Source organism: Homarus americanus, unplaced genomic scaffold (assembly GCF_018991925.1).
Source record: "Homarus americanus isolate GMGI-L3 unplaced genomic scaffold, GMGI_Hamer_2.0 scaffold57654, whole genome shotgun sequence".
Classification (NCBI taxonomy): domain Eukaryota; kingdom Metazoa; phylum Arthropoda; class Malacostraca; order Decapoda; family Nephropidae; genus Homarus; species Homarus americanus.
In genome coordinates, this window is record NW_024742431.1 from 11,323 (window position 1) to 21,194 (window position 9,872).

Sequence of the window (9,872 nt, forward strand, 5' to 3'; positions counted from 1 at the left end):
CAGTTTCCTGAAGAGGCGCAGGTATCCCCTTGATGCCAGTCTCTTCATCAGCTTCTCGTTCTCCGGGTCGTATGCTCCCAAGGGTCCCACTATGAATGCAGCCACCTTCACCTGCTGGTTGTCTTCTCATCTCTGCTGCCAGTTCTGCATACTTTCTTCTTTCCTCAGTCTTGCTTCTTTAAATGCCTCTTGTCCATTCTCGAATGGGCAGGTGGCGTCGATCAGGATCACTTCTCGGTTCTTTTCAATCACCAGGTCTGGACGTCCATTGTCTGCTGCTCCTGGTACTCGTTCATTTGCCGACATGACCTTCCAATGTCGACCTTCTGCGGCTTTTCGTACTCTATCCACCAGGGCATTATGTCGCTTTTGCATGGCTCGAGAGTGTATCATGCAGTGGTTTACTACATGTGGGAGCGTTTCTTCTCTATTGCATCGACGACATCTCCGATCCCTATTCTGGCCTCGCTTCGCTCCATTGACGGGGAGTAGGTTCAGTCTTGCTCGGTGTATGAAACGCCAGTCTGCGAAGGTTGTATACGCTCCATTTCGAACAAAAGCTGATGATGCTCTCTCTTGTGCTACGAGCTTCATCACTTTCCCTTGGTCAGGCTTATTCTGCAGAACTTCATCTCTCATCTGTCGCCGCTGGCTCCGGATGGTTTTGGCTACCTTCCTTCTATCTTTTTCTTCAATGATGGAGTCCGTGCATTTTATCTTGATGTTGTCTCCTCCCTCTGCTATCCAGGAAACCCCCATTCGGCCTGAGGCACACCTGGCTCTAGACCAGATGGTTTGGTGGTCTCCTCCTCGCGTTTGCATCTCTCCCTGTGTTAAGTACATGCATGCGTCGGTCATGCTTGGCTCCTGTCGTGTTGTCATTGTTGCCACTCGCCGGCATTCTTCTCTGGCTATTTCCCTGACGTCAGGATCCGGTGACGTGAGTAATTTATATGCGGTATCCACCAGGAAAATGTCAGAGTCTTCTGCCGCGAGTGGGACACCACACGCTCCAGCTTTACTGCTTCCGTACAAGTACTCATTCGACGCTCTTGACGGTAGATGTAGCGTGTGTTTAAGCATTGTCTTCATTTCGTTGTCCAGGCGTGCCCAGTCTGTTTTCCTCAGTTGCCACGTCCTCATTGCATGCACTCCTGCCGGGAACATGAATGTCTTGACTGCATCTATTCTCTGCCACGGTGCTAGCTTGCTTGTCAGTATTTTGGTCCCGAGTTGCATTAGTTCCTCTACTGTTTGGATGTTTGGCAGAAGATGGAACCCAACTGGTCGTCCCAAGAAGAGCGTTGCTTCGCCATCGCTCTTCCATTGGATGGGCGTTTCTCCCACGTAGAACTGTGTCTGGCGCATTCCTCGAGGTCTTCGTCCAGACAGGTGCAATGATGAGCTTTTGCTAGGATTTAGGTCCAGTCCCATCATACTGCATTGTTCTGTTGCTATGTAGAGGAGTTGCTGTATATTATCTTGCTGTTTTGTAATGATGGTTATATCGTCTGCATATGATAAGCATGGGTGCTTGTGCTGTTGGTCCAGTATCATTCCTTCGGCCGCGATTTTCCGCAACAGTGGTTCGACCGCTATATTGAACAGGAGACCACTTATTGGGCACCCCTGTTGCACACCGCATTGCACTGGTATCTCTTCTGTTTCTCCTTCCTTTGTTAGGATTCTTGTCGTCTTGCCACTGATGATGTCTCCTGCTACTGTTTCAAAATCCCGCCCCACCCCTATACGGTTGAGCGCTCTTTTAATGAGGTCCAGTGACACTGAGCCAAATGCATTGGTCAAGTCGAGTGCTGCTATGCAGGTATCGCCATTGTTCCGTCGTGCATCGTCCATGTGATGTTGAAGTATGTAGTTGTGTTCTATCACCCCATCACTTGGCATGAATCCTTTCTGTGCGGCGCACAGTACCTCGTTGTCAACGAGCCACCTTCTGAGTCGTGCTGTGAGGCATCCCGTGTACACCTTGTATATTGTGCGGCTCAGTGTTATAGGCCTCCAATTTGAAACGACTTCTGGGTTACCACCTTTTTGGGGACAAGTATTGTTCTGTATCGTTTCCAGGAGACTGGTATTCTCTTGGCTCTGAGACACACGTTGAATATGGCTGCCATAACTCGGCAGCTTGGGTCAGCCTTTCTCCAGTTCTCATATGATATTCTGTCTTCAGCTGGTGACGAATTCTCTGCTGCTGCTAGTTTTGTAAATACTTCCTTCTCTGTGAAGGGCTGCATTTCCATCTCTGGTCTGTCGTGTGGCGGTTCGGGAATGTGCTCCACGGTATTTAGGTCACAATCCTTTTCAACCATCATGTGTTGGAAGTGTTCCTCTATTCTCTCCTTGCTTATTTCACATCTTGCGCCGTTTCCTTCGGCAATTAGCCGTATTGCTCGGCGACGGTTGTATTTGTACAGCCTCTGGATCTGTTTGCAATCATTGGCATCGGTGATTTTCCTGGTCGTGTTATGTCCTTGAGAGATGTTTATCCTGTTTGCCGCTTGTATTGCTACCTCGATCTCAATCAGTACTTCTTCAAATCTTGCCCAGTCCGGGTTCCGCTGGATCTCATACACTGTGCCCAGAAACGGCTCCAGTATCCATGTCTCCTCAGCTTCATCTCGCTCTTCATTTGGTTCAGGCGTTATGCCAATCTGCTCCTGTATGTTGCCTTCACCACTTAGTGTTTGAGTTGCTTCACTTTGTGATAGTGGTGTAGGGGATTCACTGAGATTACTTTGTCTTCCTTCATTTGTTTCTTGACTTTGCATTATCTGTTCCCCTGTTCGGGTACTGTCTCCACCATGTTCTTCATCGGGGCTTAGAGGTGACAGTGGCATTCTTGGCATGTGCAAGAGGGGTGTCAGGTCCCCTGGGTGTTGTGATTCCTCTCTTGGTGAGGGTTCATTTTGGAGCAGCTGGCTCGGCGTTATCGACCTCAGTCGCGTTTCTTGATCGTCTGGGCTCAGTGGTGACACTGGTGTACTTCTCCCAGAGACGGGGCGTGGTGTCTCTGGTCCTTCCACTTCTCCATCCCTGGGTGGAGGTGTCCCTCTGTGCCTTTCTCGTTGCCCTTGTGTTTCTCTTTGCTGCTGTTGCTCGTAATTCTGTGGCTGCTCCCTCTGCTCGTTATCCCTATTTTCCCCAACTTCCTGTGAGGGCTGGGCGCTTGCTGGATTGCCTTCAGCCTGTTGGTTCCCCTGTCGTTGCTCCGCCTGATGTTGGTTGTCTCTCCTCCTCCACTGCCGTACATGTGTTGCTACCTTGTGGTTATTCAATCCTCTCTTTGTTGGGGCAGAGTAGGGGCAGTATTGCACGTCGCACTGGAAACGAAAATGGGGAACCCTTTGCTCCTCCCTCATCTGCCTGTTGAGGATGCACGTGTGATTGCTTGGCCGGATAGTCAGTACCAGATAGCACCCTGCACACATGTTCATATATTCGTTGATTTTCTTGTTGTGGGCTTCCTTTAGATGTCGGACTAGTGATTGCTTGCAGCCAGACCACCCTGATGACGCACATTCCCATGGGCATCCCTGTGTCCTCTCTGTGCATTTGAAGGATGGTGGTGCAGGGAACCATATGGTCAGCATTCGGTTTCTTCTTTCCGGCTGTCGATCTCCTTCGTTTCTTCCCCTTGGCTCTTCGTCGTCCATCTTGCTTTACCCACACGAACACCCACACACACATGACAACCCCCTTACCAGGGTGTACCCGCACTATCACGGTATTCCTGGAGGATCGGCCGAGAGTTGTGGACCGACCTCCCTTTCGCCATCACAAACCCACTCGATCGCAAGGTGATGGTTTACCGGGGAGGGACTTTGGGACGAATACACTTCTATGAGTGCAGGTCCCTCAGCCAGTACGAAGTAAGGAAGTACAGAGAGGAGGGAATAGCCACGTGTGAGAAGCACCCACGTGGGGTCCCGTGGGACCAGGTTTGGGGCTTTGCAGGCCCCCCCGGTATGTTTCCTCTCACTGCATGTTATTAGTAATAACCACAGCAATGGTGAAATACTGGGTTCCCTGCTCGCCACCTAAAACAACAAAGGAGTAACTCTGTTACTTTCACCCCCAGAAAGTCCAAATCTGTGCTCTTCCTTCTATGTAAAAAAGAACACTGATTATGTACTCTCCATTAAGCTGATAAGAACAGATACTACACTTTGATCTTAGCCAAAAGGCCGAGAAGCGATGACGATTGCTGTGTTGCAATCAAAGCAATGCACATTACACAATAACCTTACTTTAGTTTTAAATTGGTGCAACAAGAATTTATCTCGAGTTCTGTTTGCAGATAAACAGTCAAACTCCTTATGCATCAACACTAGTAATCTATAATAACAAAAACCGTAATTGAATTACCAATTATTATACTATTCTTTACACTTCATTGTTATATTTACAATTTACAATTTTTAGTTTTCCTTAATCTTAAAAAAAAATCACTTTTGTTCGTTATTTCTTTCTTTCATTCTTTCTTTCTTTTTTCTTTATGAACATTATTGACCAGTGTTAGTGAAGGAAGAAACTGGCATGTTTGAGGGACAGACTGAAGGACGCATACCCTACACTGTACTTTCCCCATGAAGAGATACGCCGGTTGCCAATGTTTTTTAACTATGATACCAACAATACACCCGCTGTTTTTGTTATTTTATTTTTTTACATAGAAGCTGGAAAACTAATTTCCGTTGCATTATGAAAAGTATAAATTGCACTAAAAATGATAGTGCCTAAATGATTGAGACAATTACTTTATGAACCGTGTATGCCAACCTTCATGAAAAAATGAAGCTCCGCCCAGAGAAGTAGTTCCTGAAGTATTTGTAAAATGCTTACACAAGTATAAATATTTATTGCATATAATTGTAGAAAATTTGGAATTGTATCAATTTCTAGTTTGATTAGTCAATTTTCCAATAAAATGATTCTGGGCTATATTGATCTCATTACTATGCCAAATAAAGTATTTCCACAATGTTCAGTTTTATATTAGGAGGGATAGCCCTCACTGGATAGCAAGTTCCTCATAATTAATAGATAAAGTACATAAGCAATATCCCAAACGACTTAATTGTGAGAGGAAGAAACTTCAGGATCAATTTGCTACAGAAGAAAACTTGGCTTACCTCTATACAAACTTATCCTGGCAAATCAATCTAAAGTTGATGGTTGAGATACTATTAATTACTTTATTTTGGATCTAATGGGAAATCATATTGAATTAGACACAAGAAAAACGCGAACAAATTATCAATAGTTAAAATTTTATAACCCCGTATGTTTGTGTTTTGATGGAAATGAATAGTTTATAAAGCCAAACTTGTTTATTTCCATCATATGCCTCTCACTTTTAATGTGACAATTTTTATTTTAGCATATTACGAATTATATAAAAAGTTATCATATAATTGGTTTATAAATTTAAATCAATAACATAAGAGAGATGGTTCAGCACAATGATAGTCAGTCAAGTTAGGTTAGGGTTTAGGATGAACATCTGTAAGTATAATTTACCTGGCAGATCTTGGCTATTCCCCTATAAACTTATATCCTGGCAAATCAATCTAAAGTTGATGGTTGAGATACTATTAATTACTTTATTTTGGATCTAATGGGAAATCATATTGAATTAGACACAAGAAAAACGCGAACAAATTATCAATAGTTAAAATTTTCTAACCCCGTATGTTTGTGTTTTGATGGAAATGAATAGTTTATAAAGCCAAACTTGTTTATTTCCATCATATGCCACTCACTTTTAATGTGACAATTTTTATTTTAGCATATTACGAATTATATAAAAAGTTATCATATAATTGGTTTATAAATTTAAATCAATAACATAAGAGAGATGGTTCAGCACAATGATAGTCAGTCAAGTTAGGTTAGGGTTTAGGATGAACAATTCAGGGCATACTTACCTGGCACAGGAGATACCGTGATCACGAAGGCGGTTTTCCCAGGGCGAGGCTCACCATTGCACTCCGGTGATGCTGACCCTTGCGATTAACCCAAATGTGGTTAACTCGAGTGCGCAATTTTTGTTAGCGGGGGACTGCGTTCGCGCTATCCCCCTTACACAATTCATAAGGGATTACTTAAGAAATATAAGGTACAACGGCGTATTTTTACAGCTTAACAAGGTCTCTGTTAATAAATAGTACTTGATTTATGCTTAAGGTCAGCAAAGAATTTTTTTTCTATGCTACTTTTATATGATTTATATTTTGACAATTACGTGTGAATGAAAGATTTTCAAACTCTCTAATTGATGCCTAGTAACTCATAATATTGAAAGAAGTTGGGTTTTTTTTAATAGTCTGTATCACACTCGACAGTCACTCACTGTCACAGCAATGAAAGAAATCTATCATGATCTTGTTTACCAACACCTGATACACTGGTTACTGCACAAAAGAGAGTTGTACGGACAATGACCTACTTGAAAAAAAAAAACAGATCACACAAATAAAAAATTAGCGATATTGAAAATTTTTAAATTCGAAGATGTTAACACCTACTGCTGTGCCCCTTTGTTTACAAATCTATCAATCACTTTTCATTCGCCTCTACCGCCGTGGACTTCCCCGAGTGTTGATGTTGTCGTCCACACCTTCCCTGGTCGTAAATCCACCCAACTGCGGTATATGCTCAAACTTAACTGCCTTGAGCAGATTAATGATGTCGCCTCCTCTCTTAAGACCTCCCACCCTCCTATCCTCGTCTACTGTGATGTGTCTGTTACCACGCTGGGCAGCGCTGGGGCAGCTGTGTGGATTCCTGAGCGCCAGGCCTGCAGGAAAATCAGGGTCCACGACTGGGCCTCCTCCACTGATGCTGAAAGCATAGCCATCCTCGCGGGCATTCATGAGGTGGCGACCTACTGTATGCTCGCACTGAACGCTGGAACCTCCTTATAATCAGTGACAGCACTTCGGCGCTAGAGAGGCTCAAATTAGCCTCCCCCTCCTCCCCTGCCGCCCAACACACCCTAGCCGCCGTCGCCGGGCTAGAACAAACTGATGACATCCGTGTCAAGTTTATTTAGATCCCGTCACTTATAGGAATAACTGCCTGTGACACTGTAGGTCGGCTTGCCAAAGAAGCTACACAAGAAGAAGATATTGAAGCCGCTCTCGCCCTCCCCTTGAGTCATCTCAAATCTCGCATACACGCCACACAACGAGAGGCATTCGATGAAAATTGGACACACCTGAAGCAACGGGGTAGCGTCACACTATGCCACTATGACGCTGTAACCGGTGACGACAACCGCCACTACAAAGAGTATCAATCCCTGACTCGATCTCAACAGATTATGTACATGAGACTGCACCTAGGGTACAGGTACCTATGGGAGTACATTGGCAACCCTGAGCCTGGCCGCACTGTTTGTAAACTTTGTGGCCAACCCGACTCTCACACCCTCTCTCACTACATCCTCACTTGCCCTATGACCACCTCCTACAGGTCCCTAGCTGTTACCAACACCTCTTCCCTCCCTGACCAGATATCCCTCCTCCTAGTGACAGGCCTGGCACTTGACATTATTAGGGACCTGCCACGCTTTGCCATAAACAGATGAAATGTACTGGGAACTTTCCCCCCACGCACTCATCATTCTCTCACTTTATGTAACTTGACAAAACCTATGACCCTTCAGGCTTTTACCCCCTTAATGCACGAGTCATAAAGGCAAGTATGAACTTTGCATACTTCCCAGATGGGCGCTGTAAATGCTTCTGCGTTTCACCTTGCACAGGATGTAAGGGGGTGCCCAATAAACTATCCCCCTCGGGGGCAAATCTGAATCTATCAATCACTTGCTTGACAATAATTATTTCCAGTTCCAGTATAATCAGAGATACAACTTAAGGCACCCAGAGCTACTCCTCCATAAAATATCACGGTGTGAAGGTGTGGAACAACTTACCCCCACACATCCGAGCAAAGCCTACGCTCCCTTCCTTTAAATCATCTCTTAAAAAAAATCTATTGTCTAAGTATTAATATTTCTTGTAACACCTACTATATTTACAGTCCCTGCTTTTATTGTACCATCAAAACCGTTTTATCGGAAATTATCATGAAAATAGATAAGTAATTACCATTGCAATAAACATAATTGCCAACGAGACATAATCATGTTCTGTCCTCTTGTTCAACCTTATTACTGTACAACCCAATTGTAGTTGGTAGGAGACGCTAATTTTCAGCAAATCAGCTCAGCTGGGGCGCCTGTGGGTAGAGCTGTACCGCTCTTGCCTCGCAAGCCAGTTGTCACGGGTTCGATTCCCGGGTCGGTGGAAATTTGTTCCGACACACTTGCCAGCTTCCCTTGGTCCTTGTTCACCTGGCAGCAAAGTAGGTACCTGCTATAAATCGAAAGTTGCGAATTCGTATTCAGGGAAAGTTGTTTGAGCTTCCAATAACTTGCTTTGACATAAACCACTGACTCTTCAGGCTTCTACGCCCTTGACTCTTCTGGCTTCTACGCCCTTAACTCATGAGACATATTCCTCCTACACCGTCTTCCACCTTCTTGAGCCAATGGCTCTCTTCTCTCCATCCCATCATCATCATCAACCATGAACTTAGCATGCTTCCCTGTTGGGCGCTGTAAACGCTTCTGCGCTTCACCTTAAACAAGGATGTAAGGGGGTGTCCAATAAAAAAAACAAAATAAAAACAGCTCAGCTGCGCCTTTCGCGTCACACTTAGAGGTCACGGTGATTGGCTAAGATGTAGGCACATAGGCAGGCTCTTTTTGGTGTAATATGCCTCTATAATGGCTTTTTGGCAGGAATATTGTCTAAACTAGATTCTCATAGATTTTCTCTAAAACATGACAATTTACATGGCACTGTTACAGAAGCATTTTTTTCCTATGTTTTTTTGTTTTTTTTTACGTTATCAAACTTCACTTGAAGCCTGGAGATAAGGATGAAGGGCTAATATTTGTTGCTGGGTTTTTGTTGGAAGTACTTTGGAAGTATTGGGGCGGGGGGGGGGGTTAGGTGGACGTAAATGAGGGGAAAGTTTGAAGGAAATTAGGAGAGTAAAAGTATCCGGGCTCAACTAGACATGCTGAATTTTAAAATTCTTTATTGATCTTTTATACTAATAATTTAAGTTGTAGCTCGCTAGCTTTTGACTTTTCTTCTCGTTCATGTTTTGATATAACAGTAGATAGTATTTCAAGCGCTATAATAATTATTTAATGTTTTTTTTTTTTTTTTTTTAAGATTTATTGGACTGCTACTCCTGCGGACCTGAAGTTACCAGTTTCATACAGGCGTAATAGTGGTAGGTAGATATGAGAGACCGGTGGTTATCACCATTGAAATAACTTATATTACATAAGAATAAAAGCATTTCTATAATCAAGATCCAGGTTTATTTTCATTATATTAGATTAATATTAATTATGACTAAACGGTTGCACAATGAGGGCCATATTATAAAACAGAACATTTATGAACTAAGTTTTGCCCTTAAAGACCTTAGTTGAAGCGCAGTCATAACATTGTAACAATAACATTCTCGTTGATTTGCTGTATTTGTTCAGATTTAAAGGAATTATGTAAATTAAATCCTCTTAAAGAAAATCCACATTAAGTAATACCACTTTTGACTGCCAATCACGGTAGTCTTAAATGTTACGAAGGACTTGTAAATCTTATTTTAAAACTCTTCTAGACACTGGACAATAAAACCTTTAATGTCTTTCTTGACTGGAACTACGACTCCAAGTATGTTCTAAGTTAATGTTTGTTGGGGTCTTGAACAACTTTGCGACCATAGCTCTGGTTTCCCTTCAAAACGCATAAATCTTTCGCCTTTTA

The 9,872-nt window shown here is 43.4% G+C and overlaps 1 non-coding gene and 1 pseudogene across 1 annotated transcript; one reads left to right on the plus strand and one right to left on the minus strand.

Annotated features, from left to right (window-relative positions):
* Nucleotides 1-4,097: 4,097 nt before the first annotated feature.
* On the minus strand, nt 4,098-4,217 carry LOC121876914 (annotated as a pseudogene).
* A 1,723-nt stretch (nt 4,218-5,940) lies between these two features.
* LOC121876913 lies at nt 5,941-6,103 on the plus strand. Its single transcript, XR_006090847.1, has one exon. It is a non-coding gene; the product is annotated as a U1 spliceosomal RNA (small nuclear RNA).
* Nucleotides 6,104-9,872: the final 3,769 nt, after the last annotated feature.